Raw genomic sequence first — 21,112 nt, 5'->3', positions numbered from 1 at the left:
AAACGCGTTTAGGGGCGACGAAAGGCGCGCAGGGAATGGCTGCATGTTCCGAAGAAACCGAGTTGTGAAGAATGGCTGGGGGGGGGGGGGGTGGACCGTCGTGGTCGACTATGGGCAGATTTACGCTCGAGCCGCCCATCGCCGCAAGCCGCACCGCACGCTTGCGCTCGCGCGAAAAGTTGCACGTAGCCGGCACTTGTGCACAAATTACCATTTACACTGTGTGCACAGTGTATACCTTACACATTGTAAACCGAAATTTGTGCACAAGTGTTTGATGCGTGCAAGCTTTCGCGCGACCGCGCGCGTGCGCGGCGGCTTGCGGTGATGGGGGGCTCGAGCGTAAATCGGCCCGAGCCGAGTGACATGGAGGGGCGAAAAGAAGGAGGGGTAAACCGCAGTGTCACTTGCTCGTCGTTCGAAGGCTAGGCGAAGAGCACATGCTCACAGTGAAGTGAATATCGGAGAGAAACCATAGGTAGAACGAAGGGAGGCCGACGTTCATTTCTGCGCTACCCCGCGCGTTGGCCGCCCGTTCGTGGGCTGCCCGGCGGGGGTCAGACCATCATGGATGATGTAGATGAGAATCCATAGCGCAATCTCGCCCAACACGTGTACACTGCAGACGCCGGCGAGCGTTTCGTCGAACGATTACGGCGTTTCCGTTGACCCACCAAGGAGACCAAGACGCGAACGCACTCATTCTCCGCGGCTGCGGCAAAGGAACACCAGGACGGCGAAGGAAAGCGTCGAAAGAACTGGCGAGGGCTCTCAAGCAACTGAGTTGCAGAGTTGGGCAGCAAAGAGCGGTCGGGGAGGGGGTGGTAATGTCGTTGCTGTTTAGGTATATGTACGCTATATGCCATGCCATTCTGCATGACATGTACATGCCGGTAATATTGCCACACCGTATTATCGCTAGCATTGCTGACTCAATGTCTAACATTATTGAGAAAATTATTCCTCGGAATTTTCAGAATGGCGTTTCGGCACGGAAAGCCCCATCATTTTTTTTTATTTTCAGAATGGCAGCCTCCGAACAATTGCCATGAAGCAAAACACCGACAGCGCAAGCCTTTTATGTTAAACATTTTGAGACTTAAATATTAATATTGCGAAACAATAACAGAGCTCTAAAATGAAAATAATGCAATTTTATCGGCGCAGCTGTGACCTACTTCCGGGATCATCCCAGAAAAAAGGTTCGAAACATGCTCGATCAGGAAAAATGGTGATGAAGCCGCTCAGAAAGTTATTGCCTTTAATGAATAAGCATAAACGCAATTGTCCGATGGCAGGATTTAGACAGAAAACCCCCAGGACAAGAACTCCTTTTTGCTTAGTCAGCTCCCGTTTAATATCATTCAGATTGCCACTACAGTTACTAGTCTTCGACTTCGTGTAATATTCTCAAATGTTGCTGTTGCATTCATTGCTTCGCCCATACGGAGAAACTCTGATTTTTTTTAAATTACAGTCAGGCAATTGATAATATGTATGCGAGGTTCAATACATGTGGCCTATTTAAGGCAATCGCGGTAAATGGAGGCGATCTCAAGCGTCGCCGTTCTGTTTTACGAAAACCGTCTCAGAAAGGACTTGAAAGGCAAGCCGAGCTCCTTAAAAAATGATAAGGCATTGTAGTTGTCTATCAGTTGCATCAACATCCCACTCAACTCTGAGCCAAGGCTGACTAAAAGAACGGTTCACTCATATTTAAAAATGGCAGTGCATGCACATACTTTGAGCAATGACTGTTCATATGGTAGTTTTGCGCTTTGCCTTTACAGGCTTTATGTGTTTGTATCCGCGTGTACTGTGCACTGTCGTCAGAATGCTGGGCTTGTGAGTTTACATTAACACTGCACATCCCTGATGCCGTGTTTGCGCTTCACAAAGGGAAGAGCTGCAAAATAAATACCCACGGAGCAATGCAGCACATGGGCAATCTAAAATACGAAATGCATATGCGTCAACAGTACGTGTGCTCGGCACGGTTTTTGGTGGTATCGTGCACAGGCGCTTTTTAATTAGGACAGCGCAACATCTGGAATCATGGAACTGGTGAGCGCAGCCTTCGCCACCGCATGTCCTTTTTTTGTACTCATTCCATATCCTGTAAACACAGAATACACTACTGCGGCCGACGTCTGGTGTAAAAATAAAATTTAATTTTTTTTAATTCGTTAGCAAAACACGTGCCATAAGAGTGTTTTAAATTGGTGCAACGACCGATGCTTTTGTTGGTGCGCGATTGGAACTCACAGGGCTGCAACCGAGCCATAGCAGCATACTTATTTTGTAAATAACATGGCAAAAAAATCTTGTTTTGAACGTCGTATTTTTCGTCCAGTTAAGAAAGAAGACACTCTCCCGGTCATCTGCAGTGAGATCTTTTGGTGTGTGTGTGTGCGCCATCTGGTGTTGCACTACGTCGAAAATTCTTCTATCCAACTCTCTCTCCATAGTTTTCAGAAACACTCAAATGCGGTTCCGTTATTTTCTTTTCCTTTTATTTTTTAGCGATTGATTTGCTATGTGATTCATACTGACCTCCCCCAGTATTTTCCATCCAATCCCTTGGTGCAAGGTGGTCTTCTAGTTTCGCTGCTATCTTGCCTGAGTACTTACAGCGACATCGTATTTCGACAAAAACGCGACCATCGACATTGTGTTGCGATACGCTGTTTAGCAGCGGAATACCGCAATTCGAGAGACCATGACACATTTGACGCACACACTCAATTCTGTTGATCTGTTATAGTAATACGAAGGCAGTCAATAAGCATATAAGTGTTTCATTTAACTTTCGGAGATATTTTGCAACTATGAGCGAGGAATGACGCCGACGTAGAGACATGTCAACTTTATTTTGCACCTATATTGATGGAGAGCACGATTAAATATTCTTATATTTGGGTTGACATTCAGGCTCTAGATGAATGCGAACGGGTACAGTTACAATGGGGACATCACCTATGCTAACTTCTTAAAGTATTATTCAACATTCCGTGTTATGAAATGAGGTTCACATGTATGCCGCATACATATGCTGAGTTTCTTGTAGTCGGCTGCCTCAACATACTAGCAACACTCAAAAGACCGCTGTGAGTTTAAGCTACTGACACTTATGGAATGTGCGTTTCTGTCAAAGCAAGCGGGGTTCAGTGTACGTGGCTAGGCTACATTAGTTCAATAACCGAGCTGGCATGTATGAAGACAGAAAACAATTAGGTTTACGTGCACTGGGCGTAAAACATTAAAAGAATAGTCTCTCTTCGCTGCTGGCACTTCTTTTTTATAACATAGCACTTCGCTTGTGACGATCCTGCGCAACGTACAAAAGGCCATTCTTTGCATTCCCTGAGCGTCCACTTGTCGTTTTTGAAAGCAGAGCAAAGGTTGTTATTATATTAGGCTAAGCTGAGAGGTTATTTTTTCAAGAAGTCTTCAGCATGGAGCAAAAAGCACTTGTCAGCGAGAAAATAACGTTAGCTGCAGAAAAAAAATTGCCACTGTCACGGGAGAAGCTTCATTGTAGTCCATTAAGCAGAAGACATGTGTCTTGCATAACATTGAAGATACTGCGGTCCACCACCAGCAATAATAAACTTCATTATGTTCTATTTCAACGACAAATAAAATTCAGGATATGCAATTTTGTTGGATTTTCTCCGCCCTGCCATGCATAGTTCTGCCTTTTCATACCTCTCGGTCAGTGCAATATTGTTTTGGAGTGTGTTGCACTTTCTGTGTGGTCGTTTCACTGTAAAAAAATTGTGGCCTGCAGTGCATGAACTTTGAGATGACCGGTGTTGCTACGTGGAAATATTATTTGTCCGTGGGCGATTTGAGTTCTGTGATAATCATGAAGTCTGAATACATTTCACACGGCAGTGCACCATCTTGACATTCCAGGTTTCTAAAAGGCTAATAAAACGACCAAAATTACTTTTAATCGCCTCTTGCCTACGTTGAAGTCTGCCTTGGATATTCAGCACAACATCCGTCTAGAACGCTGGGACGTTCTTGTGCCGGAAGGAACGGCTCCTTGAAGATCGCGCTCCACAAGATATCTCTTCTTGGTTTCCGTTGATAAAGTATCGTAACTTGTACTTAGATGTGAGTGTGTATATGGTAGCGCTAGCCCCTTGCGTTTGTATGCCAGCGCTCATTCTGCTTTGCATCGTTTCATCTTGCAACCCTATATATAAAGAACCAGTATCAGGTCTCCAGCCACTCCCGCCCCCTTTCAAAGTGAAATCGGCAGAACTCGATTACCCTCGACGGTAATTCATTGAGCACTGAATCACTACAGCTATACAATATATTGCCAACGTCGAAACGAATAATGTATAAGGTGTGTACTGCAGCGGCACTCCTCTATCGTACGTCCCTAAGAACGCTTGGCGCCATCTAGCGATGCCGCCGCAAAGCCTGCGCATGGCCTTTGATGTAGCATCGCGCGCCTTTGCGCACGAACGCCGAGGAACGCGTCCTGCGGCAACCAGACTCCTACCTCACTCTTCTTTTCAGTACGCGCTGCGCCATCTAGCGGCGTAGCCAAGACGCCCGCACGTGGTCATTTAGACGAGAAGAGCAGCGTGCCGGTGCATTTGAAGAGTGGGAATTGTTCCTTCGTTTGCCGCATACCGAGTGGTGCATACTCCGTGACCCAAATTGGCAATAAGTTCATTGAAGGGCAGCAGATATCCATTTACACACGCACTAAAAACACGGATGAAGAAGAGAGACGTAAGACGAGCGTGTCCGTGTTTTTAGTGCGCACTGTGTGTAATAATAATGTAGATGTACCGACTCGCCCAGCTAGCCAGCTACCGTACTACTATTCATGCACCAGCTCGCTAAAGAAGTGTTGCGAAAGTCGTTCATTGAAAAGAGGCACGTGATTACTGCATCTATAGCGAAGCCTGCTAAAGAGTCGGGCTTTTCTGTCCTCGAGGAGCCCTTGTGATGTGGGTTCCATTTCGCCCAGCATCGTAGAACAATATTATTCCTTGTTATTCTATAGCGCGGCACATTAGTACTTGCGCACACCTCAGCTACCCAAGTTGGCGTCAAATGCATTCACTAAGAGAGGCACACATACACAGTTGACGAATATGGCTCATCAAAGAGGTTGATTGAAAACCAGCTCAAAGTGAGTGGCGCAAAGCCAGCGCTCAAAGTCGGCGTTAAAGAGTTTCGCTCAACAGCAGCACCTAGCCTATCCCGCATATACAACGAGCCATGTCGGCGTGAACGAGGATCGTTGAAGACGGGCACACATGCACATGTTGGCACATACGGTGGAGTAAGCTTGGGTCCAACCGTTAATCTCGAACCATGTTCTCAGCAGGTGACTGCGTAACCCCTTGCACCATGGAGTATCCAGTGATTCAGCAAGTCGGAAAAGTAGTTAAAGACATACATACTTCCCCCGAAACTGTGTGAATACCCTAAGAATGTTGACCCATTGGATGTTTCTAGGGTTTCCATTAAAAATATTTTTCCCCATATTTGTTAGTTGTATTTGGGTACCTTGTGGAACACTTACTAAACACTCGTTCTAGACCTTTACTATTAGTGTGTAAATTCTACAAAAGCGCACGGGAAAAGCCGGACAGTCACGCCAGCCATACATATATAAACATTAATTTGTTGCTATACATGGTGTGTTTTTAGAGCCACTCTCCATCTGACGAAATTCCACCTCGTAGCATAGATACCCTCGATGTCTTTAAAGGAGTTTTTAACGCTCCTCGGTCTTGGCGAAGAAACATTCTCAGTGGATAGCATATGCTTCTGTGAACCTCCAAGCCAAGCACTCTTGTGCGGCGTGTGGAACCACCGCGAGAGGGATGTTTTATGGCCAACGACTCCGTTTCTGCTGAACGCATTGAAGTCCTTCTTGCGGCAAGGAATTTCTAAAGTAACCTATTTTAACGTCAAATTACTTTCGTCACTTTGATAAAAGTGGCTCAGGGACCCTTTAAGTAAAGCTCGCGATGCAATTAGCAAATTACATGCAGGTGTCGTATGAGTTGCACATCACTCATCATGCTCGCATATTTAGAGATTCTGCTCTAGAGCACGAGGTCACCGGTCTTGCGGTGGTCGCTTTTTGATTGGGGCAGAACGTAAAAGCACTTTTCTGCCTAGGTTCGGGTGCTGGGGGTTAAAAATGAATACGGAGCCCTTAATTACGGCATGTCGTATGGCTGGTGTGCTGCTATGGAATACTGCCTTGGTTAAAATTTTGGAATATATGCAACCCAAAAGTGTGCTATGATATTCCTTCTATTTTAAAGTTAGTTATAAATAATTCAGCGCGCATTTGAAGAGATTCTCGAAGCGACCACAAAGGGATACCAAAGCATGTAGACGGGCGTTCAGTCCATTGGCAACCTTGAGCTTACGCTAGTATCGAATTTTGTCAAGAGATATGTGACATCTTTAGCGGCCAGCTTCGATTCTGTAGTTGCAAGATGCGCCGTAATGTAAACAAGCTAATCAGTGATTATCTACTTCTTAGTTACCAAACTTAACCTTACGCTAACTAATGCAACTAAATCGACTTCTTATCCAAGTAATTCATCTGGAATGGTGTAATTGCGCTACTTGATGAAGGTCTTTTCGATAAATTGCTCAGGAATAAAACAAAATATGGTATGAAATATAGCGGATCACTACTCAACATTCTCTCGCAGGATGTTATGGTGCGGTGTCACATAATGTAACCACTGCAGTGCATAAATATAATATTGTATCGCAAGGCGAAAACGATTTCGCAATTATTTATAGATCGTTTCTGTAGGTTCATAGTAAGGAAACTAATTCGGAAGCGGAATGTTCATAATTCACGAAGAATCAAGTCAGATTTATGCCTGTGGGTCTTTTCCTAGGTCCACTGGAGCTTTGTGGTGTCGTTAACAAAATTTGTCATCCACATTACAATGCTTTTTGACTAAACGTATTTTTCCGACGCCGCTTTCAAGAATGATACATCATATATTTCCACCAGATTACATCCGAGCCCCAGATTATTTCCAGAGGTCCACTACAGTGCGTGAGCTGGAAGAAAAATCGATACTACAAAGAACGTGTTTGAGGTCGCTATCACACATGTCGCATTATGAAGCGACTTTTTTTATCTTTTTTCTTGTTCAGCTATACCTGCATTGCAAGCTGGCGTGCTTCCTGCGCTGTCAACTCAAAATGCTGTTGCTCTCTACTTCGATCGACTAAGCGCACTTGGACGACAGTGCTGGATTATGCGTTCCTGCTGTTAGCGCAGCGCAAACGGCACATTGCACCTGTGCCCACTGACAGGCAACGAAGCAGGGCAGGTGACACATGTGAAGGCGCCCATTGGCGGGTCGATGTGGCACAGTGGCGATTAAAGCCCGACGTCACAGCTTCTGGCATTTAACGTTGTTTTTGCAAAGCTGAGCCCTTCGACAAGGAACTTCAGCGAGACGCATTCGCAGTTCTGCAAAGCGACCACTTTCTGCGGGATCTCGCCTCTAGCAGAACAATAGGTGAGATGCATACATTGTTTGACTCAGTGCACGAAATCGGCTGACTTGTTCTGGCTGTTCGCAAGAGCAGATATAGGAACCCCTGCAGTCTGCACACGATATGCCGTGGACATGCATTGTTAGTGTTTAGGGATATATGTATACATTTTTGGGACATGCATTCAGGGACTCTGGCATTGTTTCGATAAAGGCGAACTTCTTTCTATGTCTAGCTGATTATTGGTTCTGTATATGCGAAAACACGTTTCTAGCGTGTCTTCCACAAAGCTTCTCTTAATGCATACCCAGCAGAATTTCTAGCAGTTTCATGCATTTTGATCTGTGCAGCCGTAATTTCCTTTACCCCTGTGCTGACTTAAAGAAATGGATATTTTCCAAATTTCTCATAATTTTCGTCAAATGTATGGTAAAAGAAATTAGCAGAAAATGATTAGCTTTGTTCCTAGTTATCAACACATTTATTTGTACGACCGTTCTTTATTTGGGTTTTCTGTGTGTTTCATATGTCGTATGATTTTGGTCAGCACTGTTCCTATGAGTGATTTGTTCTAATGTTCTTGTGGTATGCAAGATTGTTGTTGTTCGTCTGTTCGCTTAGTTTTTGTGAGGTTAGTCTTTTTAAGGAGAATAATCTTCTTTGGCTCTTTCGGCTGTTTTCATGGTAGATTGGTGGCTTGACGGTGGTCAGACTTGGGGGAGGGAAGGCGAAACGCGTTTAGGGGCGACGAAAGGCGCGCAGGGAATGGCTGCATGTTCCGAAGAAGCCGAGTTGTGAAGAATGGCTGGGGGGGGGGGGGGGGTGGACCGTCGTGGTCGACTATGGGCAGATTTACGCTCGAGCCGCCCATCGCCGCAAGCCGCACCGCACGCTTGCGCTCGCGCGAAAAGTTGCACGTAGCCGGCACTTGTGCACAAATTACCATTTACACTGTGTGCACAGTGTATACCTTACACATTGTAAACCGAAATTTGTGCACAAGTGTTTGATGCGTGCAAGCTTTCGCGCGACCGCGCGCGTGCGCGGCGGCTTGCGGTGATGGGGGGCTCGAGCGTAAATCGGCCCGAGCCGAGTGACATGGAGGGGCGAAAAGAAGGAGGGGTAAACCGCAGTGTCACTTGCTCGTCGTTCGAAGGCTAGGCGAAGAGCACATGCTCACAGTGAAGTGAATATCGGAGAGGAACCATAGGTAGAACGAAGGGAGGCCGACGTTCATTTCTGCGCTACCCCGCGCGTTGGCCGCACGTTCGTGGGCTGCCCGGCGGGGGTCAGACCATCATGGATGATGTAGATGAGAATCCATAGCGCAATCTCGCCCAACACGTGTACACTGCAGACGCCGGCGAGCGTTTCGTCGAACGATTACGGCGTTTCCGTTGACCCACCAAGGAGACCAAGACGCGAACGCACTCATTCTCCGCGGCTGCGGCAAAGGAACACCAGGACGGCGAAGGAAAGCGTCGAAAGAACTGGCGAGGGCTCTCAAGCAACTGAGTTGCAGAGTTGGGCAGCAAAGAGCGGTCGGGGAGGGGGTGGTAATGTCGCTCGGTTGCTTGTTCGTTTGACTATCCGCCTAGACTGAGTCATCGTCGATATTTTCTGAATATTTTCCTTAATTCGAAGTGTTGTTCTCATTTATTAGAGAGCGACTCTTAGGCGCCCGTTCCTGCGGCGAGCGCGGGCGTACTCGGCGTAACCGAGTGAGCCAGCGCAGCGAAGGATGAAAGAGCGAGTGAAGCTCAGCGGGGGATGAATAGCGGCGATAGCGAAGATAGCGCAAGGAGGAAAGTGCAGCGGAAAGCAGAGGGGGAGGGCATGGCGCAAGCGTTCGAAGAAGCGCAGTGCCGCGCAAGACGGGCTATCCGGTGACGACGCCTACGATATGGCTCCAGAGTAGCGCACGTCGTCTGTACACCAATGACGCCGCCGATACCACAAAGGGAAGCAAAGCGCCGCGTGAAGGGAGGTCTGTCTGCGGCGGCTTTCTGTGAATTTTGCCCACACTTCACCTCCGCGCAGCATCTCACCATCTCCCGTTTAGAGAGATAGTCGCACCACACTTCGCTCCGTTTCCAACGTGCCGCACGAGACAAAGTGTCCGCGCCAGCGAATATATCGCGAACACACCTGTAGAGTTTTGCTCAAATTTCGCATTAAGGATCATCGTAATTGTCGGCTAATTTATTGCTTGGAAGTGATAATGTCGTTTTTTGTGCAATAGAAGTTTTCTGTCATTGCTCCAGCGAAACTGTGTGCGATACCATATATTATATATATATATATATATATATATATATATATATATATATATATATATATATATATATATATATAATTAAAAACGGCAAATCAGACGCCTACCTGTTCGTAGCAATTGCTACAAACGAAACCCATACGAGTTCCTCGAAAGAAAATCCCCACAGTTGAAGAAAAATACGTCCTGGTCCCGGACTCGAATCCGGGACCACCGCCACTCCGGGGCCGCCGCTCTACCATTTGAGCTAACCAGGCGGCTAGCAGATGGTAGGGCGAAGTCGAATTTGTCAACAACTCGAAGCAAAGGCAAGAGTTTGACGTAATTTCCCTCGCTTCTGTCGCCTCGGTGGGCGCCGACCCCTTTTCCGCCATCGTGGAGAAAGCCAAGCGACGGCCGCTGCGGAGCTCTGTTGTACCGTGTGGGTACCCCGCACATCCCGCCCAAAGCCACGGGGATGAGAGTAGCCAAAAAGGATAGGAAATTGTATTTACAAAACATGTACAGAGAGAGACGGCTGCAGGCTAGATGGAAGAACGACAACACGAGCGCTATATACTCTGATCGTCGTCTTCACCGTCTTTCTTGCGCATTCTTCCGGGCTCGGCAGGATGCGCGCATCAGTGCACGGGAATAGCGCGTAACAATATGATTAATTTCGGAGGTCGGAATTTCCAGAAATATTAACCTATTATTATTGGTACATCAATTCTCTCAAACACCCTTTTCTATACCGCCCATAAAGAGTGTTACAGGAAGTAGAACCGCCAATAAAGGGTGCAATTTTCCTGGGTGCCTACTATACCCAGAGATGGAGCGGAAGCGCATTTATACGTTGAAGGAGCACGTACTGCCCCCTCAGATTCCATGTTTCCACTATTTTATCGCAACAGCAATTATATGGGCAGACAAGGCCCATTTATGCCACCGCCTTGATATTTCGTATAAAGTCCAAGGGCGGTAACATCGCCGCGGCGCCGCTTATGCCTCAGTGCGAGTGAAAGCGCGCGAATGAGCGCCTACGATGGTGGCTCGCTCATGGGCGCGCAAGGGAGGAAAGCGGGAAAGAAGCGCTCTGTTCCCCGTTGCGCTCGAGGCACCTGGGGAAGGGGAGGTAGGTGGGGCGTTCTATTCCGGCAGCAGCTGCTTATGGCGCGGGCAATATGAAACACTATCTGTTATGCATTAGACAAATTGCGATCGCGCGCGCGAAAGGGAAGAAAGACGGGAGGAAGCGCGCCCCGTCTTCCAGCGCGCCAGAGGCACCGGGAGGATAGTAGGGAAAGGAGGGGAGCTTCTACTCCGGCGGCGGCTCCTTGTGGCACTGCCCGACGAATTATAGCTTCATATGCGCTGTGTTCCCTCCGCTTTGCTTGCGTTGAAGCGAGAGGCCCCACGAAGGTCATGTCACTGGCAGCTGCTGTCGCGCTTTTTTGCTACAGTGTAGATATTTGGGTTCGTTGGTGTGCCATTTTGCAACTTTTTCTTGTAGCGCAAATAGCACAAGGACGTAGAAGAGAAGCCAGACCACACACAGGTGCTAAAGTTCCGACAATTTATTCCCGGGACGGACGCCACTTTTTACCCTAACTTTTTTTCTCGCTTTCTTTTATAATCCCGTGCCTACTGAGAAGGTAACACAGCAAATGACAGTACAACTCACTTACAGACAAGGCAAACACTATTATGTTGATGCATGCGCAGGAATTCCAACTCCTTCTTTGATAGTGACATGGTCGATTGGCTAACACAAGTATTGCCAAACTCTTGAATGCGAGCACTTTCAATGATGTGGCGAATTAATTCACATTTGCTTCAACCGATAATACCTGTATCTTCAAATCGTGGAACCGGTCCACACTTATGGCAATGATTTGCGAAGAAGTCATCCAGCGAAGGCTTGTTAACTTTATTGGAGTGCTCCCTAAGCTTATTATTAATGCATCTGCCGGTTTGTCCGATATAACTCTTTCCTCAAGGCAATGGAATTCGGTAAATAACACAGTTCCTGCTGTTAACGCATTATTTTCTGTGCTGCTTTTTGAAAGCGTCGTTTGTTTTACTATATGGTGTTGCTTTTACGCGTAACCTGATAAGCTTGTTTGGAGTTCTGAATACTATGTCAACCTTTCCACGTAGTCCTATTGTTTTCAGGTTATCTGATGAGCGGTGGACCTAAGGAACTGCGGCGGAATTTTTCTGTTTAACCGATTCTGCGCTAGAGGACGTGAGAAACCAGCCTCTCCTGACTGCGTTGCTCTGAGCAGTGATTCAGCAATTAACACAATCAAGTTATTCGGAAAACCAGCCTGACTAAACCACACTGCTTTTTGTTGAAAACTGCAAGAAATTAAATGAGGGCACGACTTATTTAGTGCATCGTTCAAACACATTTTCCCTATCCCCTTTTTAATAAGCTTGTAATGATGTAATGAGCACAGTTCTAAAATAACAGGCCTATTAGCTCTAGGTTGCCAACACGAGCAGATGTAATCATCGGACAACACAAATTGTAGATAGAGAAAGGGGATAGTCCTATCTATTCAGATTTCACAGGTCACATCAAGCGCCTGTTTCTGTTTGGTTTCTCTTTTACGTCCGTGTGCTATTTGCACTACAGGAAAAAAACTGCACAATTATCACTGCAGCGTTTTGACTGCGAATGCGCGAGGTAATCGAGTGAGATATGTTCATATTTACCTGTGCCCACGTGACACCATGCTTGTTGATTTGAAGACAATTTTAGAATTTTATACGGCCAATGAAATTGCTATCCTTACTTCATTTATCTAGCTGTGTACTAATTCGCTATCGCAACCGATGCTTCGGGTTTGGGGCGAAAGTGCAACTTTTTATGGTTCACTGTATAGCATTGTTGTCTAACAGCGAGGTAATTTTGTGAAAATTGGCCAATAGGCGATAGAATAACTAACCAACATTAGGGAAGGGAAACTGTACCTTCCGCAGTGGTACGAAAATAAGTACCCGCAGTGGTTGCTCAGCAGCTATGGTGTTGGGCTTCTGAGCACAAGGTCGAGGGATCGAATCCTGGCCACGGCGGCCGCATTCCGATAGGGGCGAAATGCGAAAATACCCGTGGGGTACTTAGATTGAGGTGCATGTTAAAGAACCCCAGGTGGTCGAAATTTCCGGAGTCCTTCACTACGACGTGCCTCATAATCAGAAAGTGATTTTGGTACGTAAAACCCCCTAATTTAATTTAATCTTGAACAAAAATAAGCCGCGGCAGCACATGGAACTGACCGAGGCGGAAACCAGATGGCGCTGCTCAACTAGGAAGCTGAAGTGCAGCTCTTTAAGAGCAAATTCTAATATGGCCACATTTCGCTGGTAGCGTGTGCTATTACCTGCCATGCTGGCTGTGCGGCATGCCTCATTGCCTTGGCTGCCACTTAGCTGGTGCGTTCTAATCACCACGAGACCAAAGAGCCTCTACTGTCGCCCATACAGACAAAGCACAAGCGAGTGAACAGGATCCGCGACTTTATTGGCAGAAGAAAAGCAGTGAACCTTGTCATACAAGAGCAGAAATAAAATTTGCATGTCGAGATGCACAGAAAAGCTCTCTTTCGTTGTCGCGCATGGCGGTCTAGGAATGAGCGACAATCAGCAGCGTAAGCGAATTGGACAACGCCCCACATGTTTGCATCAACAGTCGCCGTAACTTGCACTGCGAAGTAATCGGGTGACGCAGGCATCTGCTGCCGCAGCCAGCAGAGCGACATGTACTACCCGGCATTTTAGCCTTACCTCCTTTCTAACTTGCACGTTTCTTTTCGTTCTTTAGCCTGCCGCTAATGTGTAACTCGCACTTTGTGCCCCACATTCTCAATATAGGCATGGTCAGTTTGCAGCATTTTGCAGCCACTTTTACAGGCCTTTCCACACATGTGGCTATCAACGTCATACACTTCAGACCATGTAATTATGTATGCTGGTCTCCGGTCACGCCACATCATGGTCGATGGAATTCCACAGGCATAATTTGCCCACGGCTGCAGCAGGAAAGGTCAAACGGGGAGCACCAATCACTGTGTGTTTAAATTAGGAGTCATTGTAACTGTGTGGACTACAGGAGCAGATGGTTACCTCGAGAGACTGCTGCCAAATGCAGCTGACTAGGTCGGCACATCCAAGAAACATAACACGGAAACCATGATCAGGTGAGACTCGGCATCCAATAACCGCGTAAGGTTTAGACAATTCATTGTACATTGGCTAAGATCTACATGACAGCCGTGCGCATTCACGCACCACGGGTCGCTTACAGCACATTCAGCTATCCGACTTCAGGCACAGTGCTGGGCTTCGTCACACACGGTTCTCTAGTAAAGAAAAACAACCACCAGAGCAAGCAGATTGGATAGCGACCCATCTGTTTGTATCAACAGTCGCCGTAACTTGCATTGCTGATCCATCGGGTGACGCAGGCATCTGCTGTCATGGACAACACAGCGGCATGAACTACCCGTAATTTTAGCGTTACCTCCTTTCCAACTTGCGCGTTTGTTTTAAAGCGAAAGGTTTACTGGCCGCGAACTTGCGATTTCGCCGCGGCGGTGATCCGATGAGGCACATGACATCACAACGCGCGCCTCGCTGCGGATATTTCTCGCTCTCTCGCTCCCTAGTCACTACTGCGCATGCGCCACTAGTAGCACCGAGACACAGGTGCTCCACCGCTGCACAGCACCGCGTCTTTCCACCGCCGCCGTTTGGTATGACGTCACATCGCGTTCCTCGTCGTTGCGCTCGCCTCCGCTCGATTCGCTAGCTGCGTCACATGCCTGGTAACATGTCGGATGATTGAAAAGGAGAGTTCGCGTGCGCCTCAACCGCAGTTGAGGCGGCAGTATGGATGGCGACAATTCTGATAAGCAGGAGGAGGCCTGGAATCGACATCGGAACGAGATGAAGAGGAAGCGAATTGCCCAGGAAACAGACGAACAGCACGCCCAACGACTTGCTAAAGGCCCCAACACAGCTGGACAGCCAGACTAACGTGGACTTGCAATCAAGAATAACCAAGGCTATGCATGCTATGCATGCTATGCCTTAGCTTTCGCTACGTATATGCTGGCATAGCCGAGCTAAGGTACTGCCAAGTTTTTGTTCTTTCGGTGGCCGCTAACGTGTCGATCATACTTGGTGCCCCACCTGCTCTCAATAGGGACATGGTCTGTTTTGTGGGAATAATCATTTTTCCGCTACTTTTGCGGGCCCTTTCACCCATATGCATATCAAATTCATAAACTTCGGACAAAAAATCACATATGATAGTCTCCGTTGACACCACATCATGGCCGAGGAAGGCCACAAGCAAAATTTTCACACGGCTGCAACAGAAAAGGACAGAAGGGAGAGCACCAATCACGATGCGTGTAAATTCGGAGTCTATGTCACTGTGGGGACTGCAGGAACAGGCTTGCCTCGAGAGACTATCGTAATGCAACTGACCAGGCTCCAAATTCGAGAAACGTAACACAGTGACGAGTACCAAGTCAGACAGCAGCCAAATCATATTTTGAAATGAATCACTTCAATGTAGCTTGCGCAAAACACAGGCTGTTGAGCAAGAATAGCAACCTTGAACAAGACTAGGAATTAAAATATTAGAATGAGAAAGCTTGCGTTCAAGAATGAAGCCACTCGACCTTGCAAGCACTAAAAGCCAAAAACATTAAGAAAAGTTAAATGATACATATCCCACGGTGCAAAGGTGAATGCCAGACACACGCCAATGCTGCATCAGCTACTTCAAAGGAAGTATTGCACATGGCAAGGTACACTAGAGTATACTGTACATATATGTTTTGCTACTAGGTAGTGACTGGTATTAAGTATGAACAAAGAATCGGTTGACCTTTAATTTTTGGATGAGGAAGAGGAATGATCTCTAACAAGAATGTGGACTGAAAAATCTTTCATTCATTAAAAAATACTTGGCAGAAATGGAATTTTACAAGGCCAGGAAGCTCATTGAGGAAGAGCAAGCTGACGAAACTCTTTTGGCCAGCGTCGTCTGTGCTTGTTCAGAGGATGCAGGTACATCTGAAGACACAGACACAGAATGATCGTGGACAACCACATGTGCGTTCAAGTTCAAGGAAAAGAGATATCACCCGAGGAATACCACAGTGACGCAGGATGGACGCTCGCGGCGGAACGCATGTCGAGGCTGCGCCAGCGGACCCCCGCCAGTGGCAAGCCCGACGGACCCGTCGGGAGTCAAACAAGCACGAGGTCGAAATTCTACAAGAACGTCAGAGCCTCGGCCATCAAAGCAGCACGCATGCGAGCCATGCCACTAGAAGAAAGCAAGATAGTTGTCAGACCCAGAGGGGGACTGGACGTCGTCAAGACCGGCACCACCACCGTCGCTGCGGCCATACTCGCTGCGGCCAAGATCACGAGTGAGGAAAGCGCCGCGAACACCATCTGCCCCAACACGCAACAGACCATCATGGTCGTAAGTACACCGAACGAAGACAACGCGGCAAGGTACGCTAAAATCCAGGAAATATTTATTCAAGGCAAACCCTACGAGGTCAGCGCATATCGCACGACACCTCACGACACCGTAAAGGGCGTCATCAGAGGCATCCCCATCGACGCGAGTGCTGAAGAGCTAGATAGAAATCGTCAACGAGAGGAACCCGCTAGCAGTGGCCGCAAAAAGGATTGGAAGCACTACCACTGCGATTGGGGTGTTCCAGGGGCCCAAGGTACCGAACTTCGTCCGATACGGAGTCACCCTGATACCGTGCCGCCTCTACAAGAAACAGATCGACGTCTGCCAGCAGTGCGGCCGAGTGGGACACCGTAAGGACGTGTGCCCGACCCCCACAATCAAGACGTGCCTGGCCTGCGGACTCGCGAACCCTACAGAAGACCATCGCTGTACCCCAAAATATCAGTTGTGCGGAGACAAACACCCGACCGGAGACCGAACGTGCATGGCAAAATACAAGATCTTCTACGTAGTGCGCAACGACAATGGGAGCGCCGACAGGCCGAACGCCAGCTGCTGTCGGAGAGCGATTTCCCGCCACTCGACAAGCCGCCAGATGCGCGAAAGTCAAGGACCCCATCGGAAAACCGCGCGCCCAAATCCAGAGACAGCAGCTGCTGCAAGAGAAGCCTCAGCAGGAAAACATCACCATCACGTGAGCGAGTGAGCTTAGTCGACGCAGCGAAAGGAAACAATATAAGGAACGCGCAGACAATCACCGAAACCACGAAGAAAGAAGATATGAATAAGGTGCGGGAGGCAAATAAGATCCTAAGACATGAAAACGCGGCGTTGCGAGCGACCATCAACAACCTCATGAAAGAGATTGCCGAGATCCGTCAGTTGCTGCTATGCAACAACGAGCGTCTACAGAGGCCCAGGCCAAGCACACGCAAGACCGAGGAAACGACAACGAACATCCAGGAGAAAGCCATAGAGGAACCGGCACCGAAGAAGCGAGCCGTCGAAGCCACGCGCACGCAAACAGAAAACGATCGCATCGACAGCCTCGAAGCGAAATTCGAAGCGACATTGAGTAAACTCGAACAGCTAATCACGACAAACATCGCAGCAGTGACAGCACTGAAACAAACAAAGGATACCTACCAAGCCGAGAACAGGAACAGAGTCGCCTGCATCGAAAGGACCCTACAGCCGATGGTAAGCCACCCGACGTTTGCACCCCTCTTCACGCAACATCCACCCAACCAGGGAGCCCCGTACACGCCAACGCAATCATGGCCGCCAACGCAACACCAGCAGCAGCAGGTGTAACCACGTGGCAGTGGAACTGTCGTGGCTTCGGAAGGAAGAGGCAGTCATCCAACAGCACATCGTACATGCCGCGCGCAAGCCAGACGTTATACTACTACAAGAAGCACTAACCGACGCACCGTCCCTCCCCGGCTACAGAGTGCACAAGGGACCGCCCGACGGCAGAGGCCTGTGCACCCTGGTCAGGAAGGGACTCACGTTCGTCGAACATGAGCTGCGAAGCAATATCGAGGTCGAGCACATACTCACCGAAGTCATCCCCCGCAAGAAGAGAAAAGGAAGCATATTTCTGCTCAACGTCAACAGCAACCCATCTCAGAGAAAACAGAGAATCAAAACATTACTGCACAGAGCCAGCACCGCAGCGGGCCGCAACACGCTGATCGCGTGCGGAGACTTCAACGCGATGAACCCTGCCTGGGGCTACAAGAAGTACACAGCAAAGGGCCACGACCTGTAGCAAGACGCCACGGTACTCGACTTCACCCTCATCACGGACCAGACACATCCGACGAGAATTGGTAACTCCGTGTCCCGGGACACCACTCCAGACCTCACGTTCGTCAAGAACGACATCCGGGACGCGATCACCTGCAGAAACACGGGGGCCGACCTAGGCAGCGACCGACATCGTGGAAATCGGCACACCGGAACACAACGACACCAGCATCAAAACACACAGATGGATAGACTGGGATGCCTTTCGAGATGCCAGAAGCCAGAAGAGGGACGGTGACGACGAGATCGAAGACATCGACTCGTGAACGGCCGAAATCACCAAGAGCGTACGCGAAGCGACCAAAGAGATTGAAACGGGCGCGGAGATCGACAAAGTAGACAGCCGGTTTGCGCATCTCATCGAAGCCAAACAGTCGATACTCAATCGCTGGAAGAAACAACGGCTTAAACGCAGACTGAGAAAGAAGGTGGCGGAGCTGAACCGAGCGATCGAGGATCACTGCCGCGCTCTCTGCACGCAACAGTGGAACGAAATCTGCAACGCGGCAGACGGCGAGATGCATAGCGGGAAGACGTGGAACCTGCTGCGGTACCTGTTTGAGGAAACCAAGACCAAGTCGCACCAAAGGGACAGACTCGCCAGGCTAATACATCGGGCGGTCTCAGCACACGGCGGCGACGAAGTCACCAGGCGCATTAACGACAAATACCTGCCGACTACACCTACCGAACAACACGCGCCGTACAGCGGCCTGCCTGACGCGAAACTCGATCGTGACATCGACGTCGAGGATGTACGCGCGGCCCTGCACGACCTCAACAGCTGGTCGGCAGCCGGCCCGGACGCTGTCACGAACAAGGCGCTCAAGAACCTCGATGACGGCTCGATTAAAAAGCTCGCCAAATACTAAAACATGTGCTGGAGAGCGGGCGCGCTGCCAAAGCTGTGGAAGACAGCCAAGACCATCCTGATCCCCAAGCCGGGGAAGCCGCCGGACATGGATAACCTCCGGCCCATCTCGCTCACGTCCTGCGTGGGCAAGGTGCTGCTCAACAGGTGGCAAGACTACCTGGAACGAGAAGGGCTGTACCCGGCCACTTCGATCGGCTTCAGACAGCACCTCAGCACGCAGGACGCGATGCTGCAGCTCAAACACCAAATCATCGATGATGGCGGCAGCGCCCGCGACAACAAAGCAATCCTAGGGCTCGACTTGCAGAGCGCCTTCGATAAGGTGAAACACTCGGCGATTCTGTCCCAAGTCTCCAAACTCAACATGGGCGAAAGATCCTACAACTACATCAAGGACTTCCTCACGGACAGGGCCGTCGAGCTACGAGCAGGCGACCTACAGGCGCAAGAGAAGAAGCTCGGGAGCACCGGCACACCGCAGGGATCGGTCATTTCGCCGATGCTGTTCAACCTGGTAATGATCGCAGTGGCCGAAAAGTTCGGGCACATCGAAGACGTTAGGAACACCATCTACGCGGACGATATCACGATATGTGTGACCGGTGGCAGCGACGCCCCCATCGAAGGCGCGCTGCAAGCCGCCGTCGACGCAATAGAAAACCAGCTGGAAGGCACCGGACTGAGATGTTTGCCGAGCAAATCAGAGCTTCTCATACTCCCTCCTACCAAAAACAGCAGAGGCAAGACCAGACAACGCGAAAACAAAAAAATCAGTATCGTCACCAAATCCGGCAACGTGATCCCCGAGGTCGTCAAAATTAGGATCCTAGGCATGGTCATCGAAAAGCACGGAAGAAACGACGAAACCATCACCCGTCTCAAGGCAAAAGCAGCCAACGTGATTCGACTCCTCAAACGAGTCACTTCCCGAAAGGCTGGCATGAGAGAGGAGAGCCTAATAAGGCTCGTCCAATCCTTCGTCATCAGCCACGTTGCGTACGTTGCAGCCTACCACAGATGGCTGCAACACGAACGAAACAATATCAACGTGCTTATCAGAAGAGCGTACAAGACGGCACTGGGCCTATTCGAGTCCGCAAGCACGACCCGCTTGTTACAACTCGGGCTGCACAATACGCTCGAAGAAATAGCCGAAGCGCAACGGACCTCTCAACTGGAGCGGCGGTCCATGACCAAAGCCGGGAGGAAGATACTGGACGATCTGGGAATTAGACGCTCGAACGAGGTGGAGATGAAGCTCCCAGTCCCCCAAGGGGTCCGACGCCAGACCAGAATCGACCCCATACCGAAGAAGATGAAGCCCGAGTTCAACAAGAAAAGAAGAGCGGCGAGGGCCAAGGCTCTCATCGACCAGCATGCCAACGACGAACACGCGCGGTACGTGGATGCGGCCGAATACCAACGGAACGCCTTCGCCGCGGTCGTCATAGAGGCGTCAACCGGCGCCACGAGGACGTCAGCGAGCGTGAGAAGCGCCGGAGCGTAACAAGCGGAGGAGGTAGCCATCGCCCTGGCCATCGCCGACGCAGACTGCCACACGGTGCTAAGTGACTCAAGACAGGCGATGCGAAACTTCGCCAAAGGCCAAATCTGCAGGGAGGCTGAGCGCGTACTGTGAGCGGTAAAACTAGAAGAACGAAAAGCACGACTCAAGTGGTTCCCGGCGCACGCAGGCGACGCGTCGGAACGCAATGAGAACCACAATGAGACGGCACACGCCGTGGCGCGAGCGCTAACCAACCGCGCCCCGGCGACAGACCGCCAGACGTGGTTCGGGACCAAGCACCGCATGACGGATTACAATGAAATCACGAAGGCCTACCACCTGACTTGCAGGACTCTCCCACCCCCGCACCCGAGACTGAGTCGAGCGGAGGCGGTAGTACGGAGACAGCTCCAGACCGGATCGCTACCAAGCCTGAGACTGATGAATCGCATGTACCCCGAGACATACCCGACAGATATGTGCAGAGTCTGCCGGAAGGAGACCGCAGACTACACGCACATCTGGTGGGACTGCGTTAAATATGCAGAAGACGCTAAATCAAGAACACTCCCACCGCGGCTCGAGGCAGCCGCGAAGAGCTACGACCGAGACGATCAGCTCTGGGCCGGCCAG

At 49.4% G+C, this 21,112-nt stretch overlaps 1 protein-coding gene across 2 annotated transcripts in view; it reads left to right on the top strand.

Annotated features, from left to right (window-relative positions):
* Positions 1-21,112, top strand: part of LOC142587054 (sulfotransferase 2A1-like) — a 74,876-nt gene that overhangs the window by 37,910 nt on the left and 15,854 nt on the right. The window contains exon 1 of one of the 2 annotated variants that reach the window (XM_075697938.1): positions 7,350-7,541. The exons of the other annotated variant lie outside the window; for it this stretch is intronic. The gene's annotated coding sequence lies outside the window, so the exon portion shown is untranslated. Of the gene's footprint in view, positions 1-7,349; positions 7,542-21,112 lie in introns of those variants that run through there. 2 annotated transcript variants of the gene reach the window in all.

This window comes from Dermacentor variabilis, chromosome 7 (genome assembly GCF_050947875.1).
Source record: "Dermacentor variabilis isolate Ectoservices chromosome 7, ASM5094787v1, whole genome shotgun sequence".
Taxonomy (NCBI): Eukaryota; Metazoa; Arthropoda; class Arachnida; order Ixodida; family Ixodidae; genus Dermacentor; species Dermacentor variabilis.
This window is presented reverse-complemented; position numbering and strand designations above follow the sequence as displayed.